This window comes from Xyrauchen texanus, chromosome 18 (genome assembly GCF_025860055.1).
Source record: "Xyrauchen texanus isolate HMW12.3.18 chromosome 18, RBS_HiC_50CHRs, whole genome shotgun sequence".
In the NCBI taxonomy this organism is placed as follows: Eukaryota; Metazoa; Chordata; class Actinopteri; order Cypriniformes; family Catostomidae; genus Xyrauchen; species Xyrauchen texanus.
Genome location: NC_068293.1, coordinates 41941277 through 41958773, shown reverse-complemented (window position 1 = coordinate 41958773; position 17497 = coordinate 41941277). Strand labels below are relative to the sequence as shown.

The 17497-nt window shown below is 36.3% G+C and overlaps 1 protein-coding gene across 1 annotated transcript in view; it reads right to left on the bottom strand.

The window, feature by feature from the left end:
• The window catches only part of LOC127659354 (fidgetin-like), an 80080-nt gene extending 62812 nt beyond the window's left edge, over nucleotides 1-17268 (bottom strand). The window contains 1 exon segment of the mRNA XM_052149135.1: nucleotides 17205-17268. The gene's annotated coding sequence lies outside the window, so the exon portion shown is untranslated.
• Between the last annotated feature and the right edge of the window lie 229 nt (nucleotides 17269-17497).

Sequence of the window (17497 nt, the reverse complement as noted above, 5' to 3'; positions counted from 1 at the left end):
ATAATAAAATCTCTGAATAAGTAAAAATAACACTTCTCTGAAGCCATAAAAATGATTTATACTCCTTTGCTCAATACAAGCGACCTTCTCTGCCAGGGCTTTGACATGCATGTCAATACAGTAAGATTACGTTTTTTTCTTTAACTAAATTTCTTAATTTGTCACTAATTGGGATGCACAATATGGGTTGCACTATATCAGAACTGGACAAAAAATACCAAGGTTACTTTTTCCCCAGTTTAAATAGTTTTTCTATGCCAGGTTACAAAAATACTACACTATTATTTATACATTACTGCCACACATTACATAGTTTGATGCTTGATTTTACTAGAAGCATGTAAAATACAAGATGGAAGATTTAGTTGTTTAAAAACAGCAAAACAAAATAATATTGATTAGACTTATTGTATCAGCCAAAATAGCGCTATTTATCGGCTATCAGTACAAGTCAAGATTTCTATAACGTTGCATGCCAATACCAACAAAATGTTGATAACAAATAGCTAAAACGCATTTAACAAGAAGCATCAGAGTAAAATTACAGATACGTAGAGAATCAAACATGTAATGAACATCTCCAAAGTGCATCATCAAACAGTGGGAGATGGCAGCTTTTCATAAATAAATGTCATAGCGTAAAAAAGCTGCAAAATTCTCTTTGGAAATGTGGCGGATCATATGGGAATCTCATTAAGAGAAACCTTCAGGCTCATTCCAAACCAAATTGGTTGTACTTAGGAGTGAGGAAACAGGGTCATCCTTAACGCCTGCTGAACTGGGTGAAAACTGGGGGGGTTGTTCAGACAACCTAAAAAATAAAACCGAACCTAAGCCCAAGGGAATGATCATTATAATCCACTCTTGCTAGGCCTCTAAACACCAAACGTTCCACGTATTAATCAAGTAAAGCACAAAAAGGAAAGTCTTTGTTTAGTAGCAATAACACCACTGAATATACAATTGAAACAAAAGGACATGAAGAGTTTGTCCTGCTTAATACATTTGATTTCATATTCAAAACCAAATGTCGAGAGTGCTAACTTTTTAGGACTAGAACAGTGGACAGGTTTCCATTTGTGTCTTAACTCAGTGTGTATACATTTGCATACAATACAATTCCTAAAATTAAATTCATGAAATTTACATCTATTCCATAATTATCTCAGTTGAAGGGCATGAATGAAGGGTATTTCACAAATTCAGTGATGTCCTTTTATGCAAATCTGCAGGTAAATAATTTATGGAAAATTCAGCAGATGCACAATATATTGTGGTTAATGTAATGTACATTAAAATGAGTGGGATTGGACGATATGGGTTTTCAAAACAGACATGCATAAAATTATCACTTGCTGATATAAACGCTCACTGTTAATGCCAATTGGTCACCAGTTAAAATAAGTGAATCAACGGTAAGCATTGAAACTTTGTAAAAATGGATATATAACAGTTTAAGCATGTTAATAAACAAAGGCAAGTAATATAAATGGCATGCTATTAAAGGCGGGGTAATTTGATAAACGAAGACAAAATGTTTGTTCGGAATAACATGATGATGAATCGTGCACAATAAGACCAGTTACATGCACTAAGACCCAATTAGTGTCAATTTTGATTCAGCGTTGACTTTAACAGGAAAATGCACATTTTTGAGACAACGCTCAACAAATGGCAAGGCCGTCAGCCCTTCAGGGCATTAAATGCAGGGTAATGCCTGTGAGAGAGAGGTAGGCCGTGAAAGGCTGGGGTGACTTGGGGTCAGCGGTGCACTGGTGAGCATGACAGCTGAAAAGCGCAGCTCCACAGACTGCTGGGATGAGCTAATTACATTAGCATCCGTCATTAGCGCAGCCAGACTGCCATCTAAGCAGCCCGCACTCGTAAACCTTGTCTGCAGACGACTGGCCTTGCATTCTGTTGGGTACACTACCTAAAATCAACTCCAAATGGAGTTCACGGGTTTGTCAGAACTCTTCAGGCATTTACTCAGCAAGTTTATTCAAAAGAAACACACCACAGTAAATCTGAAGTGTGTAATTTCTGAACCACAAGAGTCACTAACCAACAACATGGTTGAATAGAATCTATAGCCTCACAATCTGAATCTCCTCGACTAGAACTGGACAGTTTGACAGTATGTGGGCGTTTCTTCAACTTCAGGCACTTTTAGCAGTGTGGACTTCTAGAAAGTGATGTCCTGTTCAAAAACACATTGCACGCACATGCCCCACAGGATTCTAAATGTGTTTAATAGAATTCTGTGCTGGAGATGACGCTGATAGAAATGACATTTTTTATGTTTTTGAGATAAAATGGTGACTCCTTTGTCATGTTAAGGCTAATTCCATAGCTACAATTTTAAGCCAATTATAAAACAAACATTTAAATGTTTTCACACTTTTTTCTTAATTTGGCAAATTACAGCTTGACTGGAAATGAAGCCCAAAAAAATATATATTATGCTCAAATTACATTTAACTTGATTTTTTTCTGGGTTTTCTTTAAACATCAAATATTTCATTTCTAGCATGCTCTTCACTGACACTTGTCGATTTGGATCATAATTGCACACATTTTAAAAAAAAAAACTTTATTAGGGGCAAAATTGTTTGGTGTGGCGGAAATGACGGCACAACTTTAGGACAGTCGTACACCCAGCGCAAGTTCTTTAATACGCGCTGTAATAATTTGTGTTTTTACACATACACTTTAAAGAAGATGCATTGGAGGCCAGATTATATATATCAAACATGCAATGAAACTGTGTTTTTTAGATGTTTATAATGATTTATTATAATAGATTCACTTTTTCCGGCTCTGCGTGCCACCATATTGTTTACATTGCAGCATGGGATTCGGAGTTCGTTATAGAAGCATAGAAGGTTCTAAAATCCTAGTCCTTCCACATTCCCAGCACCGGTGAGAATGAGTGACAGACGGAATGGGAGGAGACTAGTTTATATATTCTTCGTTTGACATCAGAAAACATCGCCGCGGTGCTGCATCAAAACTGTCAGCTCCGACAGTAACTATTTTATAATGTATAAATATATCTTTGTATTTGAATGTTTGTAACAAAAAAATTAATATTTATGTGATTCATTTAAATCAACATGAGCCACCAACCTCATCATTTTAGGACATATGGTTAAAAAGTTATAGGAAGAAAAAAGCATTTTTCACATTTCTTGACCCATAGGTGGTGCCGCCCCCAAACTTTGCATATACCCTCCGAACATGGTCGTAATGAACTAAGTTTCGTTTTAATTCAACAAATCGTTCCCAATATATTCCCTCATTTCCTGTTTTAGGTAGAACTCATTAAATTTTGTTAACTAAACGTTTCAACAAAATCAGTATTACTCAATCTGGAGATTATTTTGAGCCATTGTTTAGACAAATTGGGCAAAATTTGAAGGAATAGTAGCAAATAGACACTAAACGACAATGCAAGATGGCGGCCACAGCAAAAGGTGGAGTTTTAATTTAAGCAGGCCCTCGAGAGTACAGGGATCTAGCTTTTGTGGCCCCTGACCTTTCCAAAGTGGAGCAGCGCTGGTATATACTGTAAATCAAATGACATGAAGTACCTTTCATTTGTCAAGTACTTAATTCACTGTATTACCCAAAATAAATAGGAAATACCAATTGGTTGTTTAATATATAAAAACTCATTTAATTTCCCTCAAAAAAAATTAAAATAATTTTTTTACTAACCTGTTTGACTTTTCCTTCCATGGAAAACGGAGGCTGAATGTCAGCCTCAGTCACCATTCACTTTCACTGTATGGAAAAAAGATGCAGTCTCTAACATTCAGCATAACATCTTCACTGAACGAGCTCTGCTAGACTCAAGGTTCCTCCCATCAATCCTTGGCACGCCGCCAACCTTGTCAGCCGCCGCGCTCCACAGAGGACGAATAGAGCGCTGGGAAGTTAGCACAGCATCGGCACGAGAGCTCATGTCTCCCCCCTGATCACCAGCCTAATTAAGATCTGACTGCTTTTATGTGATCTTTAGTAGTACATCAAAATATCAATTTAAGACAATTAGCGGCTCAAATGTGATGACTCAATTCATCATACTTGAAGGATTTTTTTTCGTCTTCCATTTAGCGGCACAGAAGATGGGTGGGGGGGAACAGACAAAATATTGGCGCTCACATTCAAGTCCATGAATGCTTTCCGTCATGCATGTCAATGGACACTTTTTCCTCACATGCAAGTTTCGAAACATGAATTAATATGTTGTCATTAGTTGATATAATTCCCTCTCCCAGCAGAGCATCAAATGACTGATCTTCAACAGCTATGTTTTTACCCAGCTAAGGGTAATTCATACGAATTTAAAATGTCACAAAACATCAAATAAATGAATTGAAAGGGATTTTAGCACACTACAATAAAAGGCAAATTAAAGCGTTTTATTTAATTTAATTTTTGCCCTGTCAAGGCTACAATAGGTATGAAACGCTTTTCAGAATTACCTCAATTAAAACCCTCCAAAATTTCACAGTGAGCCAACTCAAGGATAATATATACAATGTATGTGAAAAGATGTGAGGAAACACGCTCCGTGGAATAAAAAAATAAATAAATAAATAAAAAAAGCAAATCTCAGATGCATTGTGGGCCGGCTAAAGCCTTGGAGTGGAAGAATGCAGTCAACGGTGAACCTTTTGCGTACACAACCTCTGAGGCTACAAAGAAAACACATTTGTCCTCCCTACCAGATGCTTCTTTTTCCTTCAGTACAGTTTATTCATTTCATTTATACATTTATAACATTTATTTCTCTAATGTTTCTTATCTTCTGTAGTCATAGAACTCACATCAGAGCGTCTTGAAGTGGGACTGAAATTGCTCCTCTCATTTCTCAAGGTTGTTCTAAGATAAAGGACTCATTTCTCGGCTGGATGGAAGGTACAGGCGACTTTTTCTGCGAGTATGTGATTAATAGTTACTCAAATTCACTATTTGGATCATCACGGCAACAAAAACGAATCCCAAGAGTGCTGAAGAACAGCGCAAGGCTTTTGAAAACGATCATCCTTACGTCGCCGAAACATCTTTGGTTTCGGTCCTCTTTCGCCATATTCCACGACCAGACATTAATTCATCCTCGAACACTTTGCAGGAGTGTCACAAGTCTCAATACCTCTGCAATGCCTCAAAAGTACACCTCAAAACAAGATAGTCAAGCATCAAAAGGTCAGGGCGGAAATAATTATTGTCATCGCTTAAATATTCACAAAAGTCCAGATTGTCTTTCATGGCAAGTTGCAAGGTTTGCACTCAGCATGTCGCCTCACATTCCCTTCAACTAAAGAAGAGAACACGTCTCTTTCTGCAAGCCCATTAAAAATCTGAAAGTTTAGAATGTCTAATTAAAATGTAAACAGAGTAATGAAGACATCAGTGATTTAAGGCGACGACTCTTGCCTTGCCACTGGGGGTATGATAATTACTCAAGCAAATGTGGGAATCCGCATGCTGCCTAGATTAACAGTTCTGCAGCTAAAACTGGTTTCTCCCACTGGGAGATTGAGTATTCGTAACCAATCCCCAGCAGGCAACGCACTGCCACTTTGCTTTATGCAGCCAGACAGCTTTAGTGACCAGGGACAGAGAAAACAAAGGCTCTGACTCATTGTTTGAAATGGTACAAAAGAGAAAGGATGAGAGCTTTGCTTATGTTCCGTTCTAAAAATTTTGATCTTTTGTCTGAAACACAGACTTTGCATTACCATAACTTGCATGTCTAGCGTCTTTAAAGGAAACACCCCGGCATTACATCTTCAATGCAGTTATATTTAATGATTTATAGCTTTATTAAAGTTCAAATAATACAGAAGCAGATCATATAAATAACTACAAACTCTGAAACTGGCATTTCTCTATGCGGTCAGCACCTCTTCTATGAGTCGAGCTAATGTCCAGATCTAAGGGATTGAAACTGCACCGGCTTATGCACACTCGGTCGTGGGGACGCTCACTCGAGCACATGCTTAATGCAGCTAGATTATAACGTGATTGCTCGCGACTTACCGAATCATAATATATGTGTCACTGTGCATTTCTTATTGAGAAGAAAATTGGCAATATAAATTATTAATAGAGTGTTTTTGTGAGTTAAAGATGGATTGAAGTGAACAGAAAGGTGAAGTCTTCACCCCATTATACACTGCAACATAATACGTTTATGATTTGTTTTGGCTTGTTTTCCAATAAAAATAAGGAAAACTCATTTAAAACAATGTACATTTACTTTAGCAGCTATACAGCAGAATAAAACATTGTTATCTGAGAATGTTGTATATAACATTAAAAATACAAAACAAAAAAATAGTATCTAAAAATCCTTTAAAAATAAGATGCATTCACATGAGAAGCAGCATATAAGATATTTAGACTTGCTTTTAGAGAATATATCTTGAATAAATATATATATATAGTCTATACTGCACTCACAGAAGTATAACCAAGTGAAAAGTATTTTTCCCCCTTTAATTAATTGACTGTCAATTAAAGGTATTTTTTAAAAATAATTTTGTCCCATTTATTGTTAGTAAACACGCTTAATATAACCTTTTAAGTCGGGCACAAACTGAATAATGAGCTGAGATTAATCGTTGAAATAATTGCAGAATATTCTAATAATAATCAGATTAATCGATTATCAAAATAATTCTTGGTTGCAGCCCTAGTGTTTGTGCAGTTGCAATATTTTTTAAATATAATATATCTAAATAAATACTAAGTATATAATATATAGAATATAAAAACTAAGACTGGGAGATTTTTTTCTTCACAAATTCATCAGTATCGCATCGATTTTAATGTGCTAAATCAACGCCATATGCCTTTTAACTTCAAGTAGTGTTTTAATAGCTTTTATTAAACAAAACCTGGGTTAGAGTAGAAAGTTCATTCCATAAATCAGTCCAAAACATTTCAAAGAATTAACTCAACTGATTCCGTTGCATCATTGCATAATGCATTGAAATGGATCAATACATTCAATATTATATAACGATAAGAAATCCTGAATATTGCGGCGAAGTCAAAGCGCTTTTTATTTTGCTGTTACCGGTAATTTTCTATAGCATTCCTAAAGCAATGTCATTTGATTTTTAAGAGTGTTAGTGTTTGTAATGTAGCAAAAACAGCGCTACAGTTGGTAAGTTTGATTCCATGAGTCAGTTCAAACAGTCAAATAACTGATTTAATATTACTATTCAACTATTGCGTCATTGCTCAATGTGTGGAAACAATTTAGCAAGAGTGAATATTGTTATTATTTTGACGCGTTTTTTTTTATTTCACCTCCAAGTTTCTTAACGCAATGTTCTCTGACATTTACGTTTGAGTGCTTTAAGCTCTAATTAAAACTTTAGTTGCAAAATCAGCATAAGAGTTGATTCTGCGATTCAGTCTAAATGGTTTCAAATCTCTGATTCAACGGTTCAGACAATAACTCAATGCATCAACATTTATCCATATATTCACAATGATATAACACGAAGCAATCATGAACGTCACAATGCACTTTTTATTTAGCCATTACGTTTCCTAAAAACAAAGGCATTGGATTTTCAAGTTTGAGAGCCTAATAGCGTTTTAATAGCTTTCATTAAAATTGTCTTGAACGGTGTTAAAGTTGTTAAGTTCATGGCAATGATTCCGTTTAGAACTGATTCAAAACTCTGATTCAATGGTTGCCTCATCGCTCATTCTTTTAAACGGCATTAAAATGTGTTAGTATATATCTATGTAGGTAAACATTCGTATTGTGCATATACTTGGAAATTATTAAATATTTTCCTTCTTTCATTTCGTTAAAAACAAATGACTTTAACTATATCGGGCATCGCCCAGACCTGAACTGAATTATACAATCTGATAGCGAAAACAGTCATGCAATCAAAACTATTTCTTAACTTTTCAACAAAAATGCACAACATGTTCCCGGTTATCATGAATTCATCCATCAAAACAGAGTGAAACAATGCAACATTTTAAACCAGAGTACTGATGATTGTCAGCATGAGACCGTTTTGTTTTGGCTGTTGCCATTATGCAGACATGTGTGCGTTGCCTTGCGACGTACCATAATGAACAGGAGTCCATTGTGAGTGCAAGACCGTCAATCACGCTTGCACCACAATGGCTAATTACAGATCAAACTTGGGAAACCAAATGTTAAAAACACAAATTTACGCGCACCTTTTTACTACAGTGACCCTAACGCAAAAGGGCAAATGTAACGCCTTTGTCTCTTTACAAACAATAACTAACTAAAAATAACCCACAGCAAGCTAAACGAATCAAGACAAGTATTCAGCAAATCAATAAATGTGCCATGTTTAAGTCCTCATTTGTTGATTCACTTCAAGAGAGGCCTATAAACTGGAGACATGAGGGTCCTTCACCTCGATTCATGTTAACGATAAAGCACTACACCTTATACATCATGAAATCTGACAGCCTCTTTGTCCAATGCAGTCCAATATCTCAAATGGCAGTACATTTACTGGAGCAGAACACCAAGGAGTTTTTGTTTTCACGGTACGGTGAACAATAGAGTGCATCCTTGCACGTAACTCCACAATCAATATGATCATTACAAATCAATGAAGCGCAACACCCATGAAATTTATCCTTCAATAATGTAATCCCAATAAATTTGATATGTTGGCATATGTTGACTGGGTGGTAAACAAACAAAAAATGACATGTAATGTAGTTCCGTGTGTTTAAGAGGGTTGTTGACATATACTTTTGGGTTTGTTTGTTCATTTTTCGCACCATGCTAGCTTCTATGGCCATTTCCATGGTGAAATCTAGTTAAAATATAAAAACAGGAACAACTAAAACCTAAATTAAAGATGTTTCAGAACCATTTTTTTATAAAAACTCTGGACTGACTTTGTCAGCAGAATAAAACAAACTTCTCAATGAGCTAGAAATACCATTTCCATGCATTTTTTGCTATATTTTTTTAATGTAAATTATTTTGCTTACAAGGCTTTTAAGACATTATATTTATTGAGAGGCTACACCAAAAATCTTGTTGATAAAACAAGGTCCATGGATGCATTATGCATAAACTACCCATGAACAAAAATATTTTATAAATAAAATGCCATGCCACTTTTCAATAATGGTTATTTGCAGCACTTTCCTGCAAAATATACACTGCAGCGGCCGTATGGATCAGCCTAGGGGCTGCTGCACAAATGCACAGATATTTCTCTCACTTTCCATGACTCAAGAGGCTAATTTCAGATTGGCGAATGCAAACAGGCATCAGAGAAGTGATCCAGGCCTACAGCATGGCATAATAGACATATGTGCATTTTTTATATAAACATACATCCCATATGCTGTCAGTCAGAGAGAGGGAGGGAGAGAGACAGGGAAGGAATAAAGGGTGCACAGACAGACAGAAAGTGTCTAAATGAACTGGTGGAGGGGGTGTCAAGGATTCATGGTCCTTCATGTTTGCAGTAGAGCAAATACATCTCGCAGTATAGCCGCAGACAGCTGCAAACACTTCTAAATGCACTCTAACTTAGATCAGTGTAAGAATTGTCAGTGCACACTGAATCATACGAAGATAACACAGCCAGCTGCCATGAGAGAGAGAGAGAGAGAGAGAGAGAGAGTATCATTGCATAGAAAAGGAATTTGTTGCATTTGCACGAGTGTCTCTCCCTTGGGGATCCTCGGATGAAAAGCACGCAAGACAACGCTTAACAGATTTGCTTAAAGATAACAAGCCGGTCCTGATTTCATTTAAGTCAGTCTTTTGTCTGAAATGAAGACAGGGGGTACTGAATAAGATTTGTTGTACAGACTGACAAATGTTTCCATCTGTACGGATGAGTGTTTCATCAATTTGAAACAGCCCCCGAGATACCCCAAGGTGCTCGTCTGCCAGAAAGCCGACTTAGTCGGAAGGTTCCTTTAATTGTCGCCATTAGATTGATAAAACCTGTCATTCTCATTTATACAAACAATCCCAAGAGGCCTGGGCCACTTACACGCCTAACACATCAATAGCAATGTCTTGTGCTAACAGAGTTCCTAGCTTCAAAATCGGTTCAGAGAAATACCCGTTTACCTAGGGCACTGGACGACATATACTGGGTGACCGTAGAGATTGTGCTACATAGTTAATTATGCAGTAGATATATTTGTGAGGCTATCAGTGGGAAAGACTGCTTTACACTATTTGCAATCAGTGATGAAGAAATATTTGGATTTATCTGAAAATGCAGAAAGATACATGTCACAAATTTGTATGGCTATTGGTTGGGAAGACCTCTAAATTTACGTTATTTAATTTCAGTGACCAAAAAAACAAAAAACAAAATGCAAAACAACATTTTGTCTCTAAAATGCTAGACATATTTCCACAGCTATTTCGTTTTTTTATATACATAAAAGTGACTAAGAAATGTGGAGTTATGTGAAAATGCAGAATGAAAGAAATTAAAATTTTCATTTGCAAGATATTCTTGCATGGCTATTGGTGGGAAATATTGCTTTACGTCATATACATGGAGACAAAGAAATGGAGTTGTTCTGCAAAAATGCAGAACAAAATATGTCCTCAACTTGCTTTATTTGCATGGCTATTTGGTGAGAAATACTGCTTTGCGTAATTTGCATTTAGTGGCAAAACGTTATTCGAAAAATATACAAAAATGTCCCTAACTTGCCAGATATATTTGCACAGCTATCGGTGGGAGAGACTGCTTATATTTTTTATTTTTACATAAAGTGGTAAAGTAAAAGGAGTTATGCAAAAATACAGAACAAAATATTTCCCGAACATGCTGGATATCTTGTCAGTGCTTGTACGAAAAGTCTGAAATTAACATGTCCCAAACTTGCTGGATAACATGTCCCTAACATGCTGTCCCTAACATGCTGTCCCTAACATGCTGTCCCTAACATGCTGTCCCTAACATGCTGGATATCTTGTCAGTGCTTGTACGAAAAGTCTGAAATTAACATGTCCCAAACTTGCTATTGTGGAGCGTCAACCCTCTACGGACACATTGGAGAATTAAAAATCGCCATTGGCTAGTAAAAACAAATTTACTAGCCAGAATTTTTTTAAATATATTAAGAGACCACTAAAATTCAGTTTCTCTGGATTTACTATTTATAGGTATGTTTAAGTAAAATGTACATTTTTGTTTTATTCTATAAAGAACTGATAAAACTTTTATAAAAATATTGTCATTTAGAGCATTAATTTGCAGAAAATGTCATCTGGTCAAAATAACAAAAAAGATGCCGTGTTTTCAGACCTCGAATAATGCAAAGAAAACAAGTTCATATTCATGTTTAAACACAATAATAATGTTTTAACTTAGGAAGAGTTCAGAAATCAATATTTGGTGGAATATTCCTGATTTTCAAATCACAGCTTTCAAGCGTCTTGGCATGCTCTCTGCCAGTCTTTCACATTGCTGTTGGGTGACTTCATGCCACTCCTGGTGCAAAAATTCAAGCAGCTCCGCCTTGTTTGATGGCTTGTGGCTATCCATCTTCCTCTTGATCACATTTCAGAGTTTTCAATGGGATTCAGGTCTGGATATTGGGCAGGTCTTGATTATGATGGTCTTCTATCCACCCCTTGATTCACCTGGCTGTGTGGCATTGACCATTGTACTGCTGGAAAAAACAATCCTCAGAGTTGGGGAACATTGTCAGAGCAGAAGGAATCAAGTCTTCCAGGATAACCTTGTACGTGGCTTAATTCATGCGTCATTCACAAAAACGAATCTGTGGACGGACGGGGAACCACAGGATCAAGACCCTGTACTGGCCAGCCCAATCTCCAGGCATGAATCCCATTGAAAACTCTGGAATGTGATCAAGAGGAAGATGGATGGTCACAAGCCATCAAACAAAGCCGAGCTGCTTGAATGTTTGCGCCAGGAGTGGCATAAAGTCACCCAACAGCACTGTAAAAGACTGGTAGAGAGCATGCCAAGACGCTTAAAAGCTGTGATTGAAAATCAGGATTATGCCACCAAATATTAATTTCTGAACTCTTCCGTTACAACATTATTATTGTGTTTAAACATGAATAGGAACTTGTTTTCTTTGCATTATTTGAGGTCTGAAAACGGCATCTTTTTAGTTATTTTGATCATTATTTTAGCTTAAAACTTTTAATAATGATGCAAGCTTTTAAAATTTCACTGTTTGAAATTTCATACAAATTGAAAGGTTGAAACCTAATGAAAATAGAATTAATAATTATATTGTAAAAATAAATATAAAGTGCTGCTATATCAAAACTACTATTTAAACAAAATAAAAATAAAGAATTTGTGAAATTAATTCATATTTACAGTGTTTTCTAAAGTTAAAATATTTCCTAATGTATGATTGAACCTTTAAATATTAATGCATTTACACATTTAACACACTTATTACATTTGCTAAATGTTTTATATGTACTGTCGATTTACATTGATATGTATAACATGCGCTAAACTGGTACTGTCTCTTTAAGACATATGCTCCTTGAGCAAGTGTTTATGGTTGAACGAGATCAGCATTAACGAGGGAGAAGTTGCATGGTTGTTTCCCCTCATCCATACAATGTATGAATAGAAATAATGTTTCATCTTTTTGATCACAAACTGACTGTAAATAAGCCTGTGTCTCGTCTTTGGAGGCAAAATACACGGAACGAAGCAAAAGGAAACTTTGAATTGTATAATGGGTATAACTTGTTTGTACAAATATTTATATGCACACATTCTCAAATTAAAATCTACAAGCTCTCAAGTTTTGCAACACTTTTACTTTCTAACAGAATTCGAACAGGTGCGTTACTGGTCTGTAGGCTTGCTTTACAATGGAGACGGGGTTAGAATGAACAGTCCGTGGAACAGTTTAACTAAAATCAGAGTTGACGTTGTTAAATGCAATGTCAGAGACAATCCAAGGCTCAACTAAAGTGACCGAGACAGTGAGAGCAAGATTACGACATATCCCGACACATTGCAGCCAAATAAGGTCAATTTCCTTCAGGGCGCTCACGAGACAACGCACCGTAAAAGAGAATGATTCCAGCTTTCTAATCGCCAACTTATTATTATTATTATTCCCCACTACACAACTCAAGCTCTGGCAAGTAAATTCTGAATTTTTACTCGCCAGTGGCTACAAAAATTTATATTTTAGTCGCCTAGCGCAAAATGTGTTGCATAGGCGTGTGATTTACTCGCTATGTAGAGGTTTAAGTGTTGTTAGGCGCAATATCGCAACTTGCGGCCTTAAATTTAAACTGATGTGCAGTCACAGGTGTTTATATATCAGCGGTTTTACAATGATTTTGAATGTGAATTATCCAATCAGAATTTAGAATCAAAACAATCTGTTTTATAATATTTTAGAGTTATGTTTAGAATACTTTACGGGGTTGGTTACATAACGTGAAGTGGTTTTTGCATTGATGCAAAAATTATTACGCCTTTGTTGTGAACAATCTTGTCTTTTGGGGTGTCAATTAAATTTCAAATAAAAAGATAAAGTATATTTCATCTGTAAAGTTTGTAATCCAATAGACACTTTATATATTACCATATGATTATTGAATAATATATATATATATATATATATTAGAGATGTAAATGGAAAGTGGACTAATATCTTACAAATAAACTCAACAACAACAAAAAAAAGATCCTTTAAAATCAAGATACAAGTTGAAACATTTTGAGAAAAAACAAAAAAGGCAAAAATAAAACACTGGTTCCTTTTGTACTGAAGACTTAGACTGGAATTACTGTTAATTTTGCTGCTTCATTATCCAGTATACTAGTTAATAATAAAGTGTTTCTTAATAAGCTATACATTTATATTGAAATAATGTGTAGTTAGTGGTTTGTGTTTCTTTACATATTAAAGAGAACACCCAATTAGTTCCACACAATAATGTAAAGATATTACTAAACCGATTATGCAAAAAACAACAACACTGATATCAGCTTGGGATCGGTATATAGATAAATACAAATGATAATATATTCTGAATGCAAGAATATGAACTAATAATCATTACAGTGAACACATCTCTTTATGTTTGCATCTTGTCAAAATATTGCCTAAACGGAAGCATCAATCTAATTTCGTGCATGCATCTGCTAATTGCCACATCAGGCTGAATGTCTTCCCGTTGGTCTGTGTGTGTCTAAAGCGGACTGCCTGTAGCCTTGTGCTAGAATGTCAACAGCAGATACATCAAGCAGAGGGTGCTGAAAAGGGGAGGGGTCAGCGCCTGTCATCACACACACCACCGAACTCAACATGAGGTTTCATGTCAATCCTGTGGACTCACACGCACGGCTACACATGTACGCTAGCTCATGCAAACTGCCGTGCTGCGCAATCAGTAGTGTGTGTGAAGCTGTCGTGTTGTTTAACACGCTTATAAAGCCAAGCCTGGGGTTAAATCAGGACTGAGTTGAAGATAAGAGCGTTTTCACACATCAGCTGCTCGCAGTATCACTCCAAGCACCAACCTAGCACATCATTTAGTTAAAATAAAAGCGGCTGTGTTAATATACACCTGTGAAAACTGAACATTACACATCTAATGGCTTATTAGACTGCCTCACGGGGGGAAAAAACACATGCTCAATGTCCACTTTGATTAAAACACAGCACAGAAAAACACTCTACAGTAATCAAAACGCCTGTTATGTAGTATGTCTCTATTGATAGACCACCTGAGCTGAAGAGGTTTCAAAAACATGGTTCAGACTTAGCCAGGCGATTTTAATTGTGTTTTTAAAAGAACAAAATGCAAATTAAAAGGTGTGTACAGAAAATAATGATTATTGCAAAAACAGAGAAATGGAGAGAGAGCGAGAGAGGCTATTTTTTTTTTTGGTTGGTTGTTTTTTGAAACGTGAATGTCAGAATGTAATTTCTTCAAAATGAATCCACATTCAATTGTCATCAGAGTTTGCCACAACAGTGGCGTAACTGTCAACAAATCAATAGTTTCTGACCTCAACGCTCGATTCTGACGATATCGGCAGAACTACAAGTCAGTGCTTTAAACTAGCTCAAATATTCAAAAATAGGTGTAGGGCACACATGGAAAATTCATACAAATAGCGTAAAAACTAAAGAACTACATGATATGTCTACGTATAACCTACTATCCTACTGATGGATTAATTCACATATTTATAGGTTCTGATAACGTCTCTATTCCAGCCTGGAGATTTATACTGTAAAAACTGGATATGTGCAATACCTTAAAGTGCGATTTATCTCATCTGAACCTTAAACTTTTGTTGGTGTTGCTTAATATATTCAGGTTGATTACGATAACTGACTTAACAGCAGTTAATGGAGATGTTACAACATTCTGACATAACTGGTAAATAAAGGTTTGGATTAGCATGTATGCCAGCATAAACAAATTTGCTAACTACAATTAAACACCAACTATGCCTCGTTTAAATGAAATTGTGCATACGAATTCCCATTTCAAAATAAAATGGCTATCGAATTTAGCCATACATTGGAAAGGCTGTGTGAAACCTAATTATTAGCCAACTCTGTACATAAAAAAAAAAAACTATTCTCAAAAGCCATCCTCATATGTCATGTTAAATCATATATATATATATATATATATATATTTTTATTCGCATTTGTCTCAAACTCTCTTGGCAAAAATAAGTTTACCATAAGTTGCTTTACACCATGATCAATGGTAACATCTAAATCCTTCACACAGCCCAGCCCCCCCCCCCCCCAATGTTCAAGCCGTTGTGCCGAATTATCGAAATACGAGACAACTGGCACAACTTTAAAATTATAACGTGTTTTTGTATCATGCTATATCTATTACTAATACTTTAAAATTAACATAATGGGCAACACTTTGCAATAAGGTTCAATTTGTTAACATTTGTGAGTTACAATGCATTAGGTATCATGAGCTAACAATTATCAATATATTTGTTATACAATTTATTCATCTGTGTTATTGTTAGTTAAATAGTTAATTGCTAGTGCATGGTGCATTAACTAATGTTAACAAATGCAACTTTTTGATATAAAAAAAAAATTATGTTGAAATTAGCTAAGATTAATATATGCTTAATAAGTATTGTTCAAATGTTAGTTCATGTTATCAAATGGATCCTTATTGTAAAGTGTTACCACGTAATGAGTAAATAACAGAATAATACACTGCACATGTGATTAAAGACGAAGATCCCACCACTAAACACACACACACACACACACACACACACAATGCGTGCACAACTACACTAATATGCCATAAATAAATTAATCAACGTACCATGTACACTGGAGCTAGTAATCATCTTTTCCAAAGGCGAAAACAGAGGAAAAGCCGAATGTGAATTCCAAAGGTTGCTTCTCTCTTTCATACAGACACTTTTCCCCTTTTCACTGCTGTGAAAACCACTGGCCTTTTCGTCAGGTATTCATTTAACCTACATGCATGTAATTAAGAAGGCAAAACCAACAAAAGCTTTTGGACAACATGTGAGGAGGAGAGAGAGAGCGAGAAAGAGAGAGAGAGCCAGAGATAGAGCGCGATAGGAAGGGGGAGGAAACACATGACTACGACAGCAAGCTCATGTCAGTTTTTTTTTCTACCAGGCTGGGTTTAAAAGACAATATTTCATATTTTAACTTTAACTAAAAAAAATGACACGATGACATGCCGCACGAGCACATTAACCCCTCACATTGCAAAAAAAGTAATATGTCTCAGAAACGCACATTTGCAAAGCGGCATACAAAAACAAAGCGCGAGGAAACTTTTTTTTTTTTTTAATGGGAATTATGCATGCATTATTTTTCTAAAAGTGTGCATGGGAAAGTTACTTTGAAAGAATTCAAACCCCACCCCACTGTCACTTTCCAATGCAGGACCTAATACTGCCATAATTAATCATATTCAACAATTACCGACCTGTCTTAAACTTTAAATCCCGCTAAGTGCCCAAAGACGTGTCGCTTTCAAAAAAACAGCCCTTGGATTTAGATTCGTACAGAGAACGCTTCATTTCTGTGACTGTCTGATGTGATGCTATAAAAGCAGGCGCTCCTCTCCTGTAGTCCAGCGCCGCTGCTTTTCAAATTCTTAATATCGCCGTGTTAACTCTTACCTGTTTGTGTGACAGGATAACATTCGATCCGACGGGCTCGCTGATGAACGCGTGTGCGGGTTAAGCGCAGATGCTGGCGATCTGAAACCATTCCAAGTTAGTGTGGGGAAGACTGACCACTGCTTCTGCCATGTTGGAATTTCAAACCCCAAACAGCTGCTCTGTGCTCTGTTGAAGCACAGCGTGCCGCAGATTGCGCATGCGTCCTGCGCAAGAGCCAAATTTAAGCAGGGCTGCGCGCGCGGCCGGTCAGAGATGAGTTTAACCCTTGTGCGTCAATTTAAAAAAAGTTA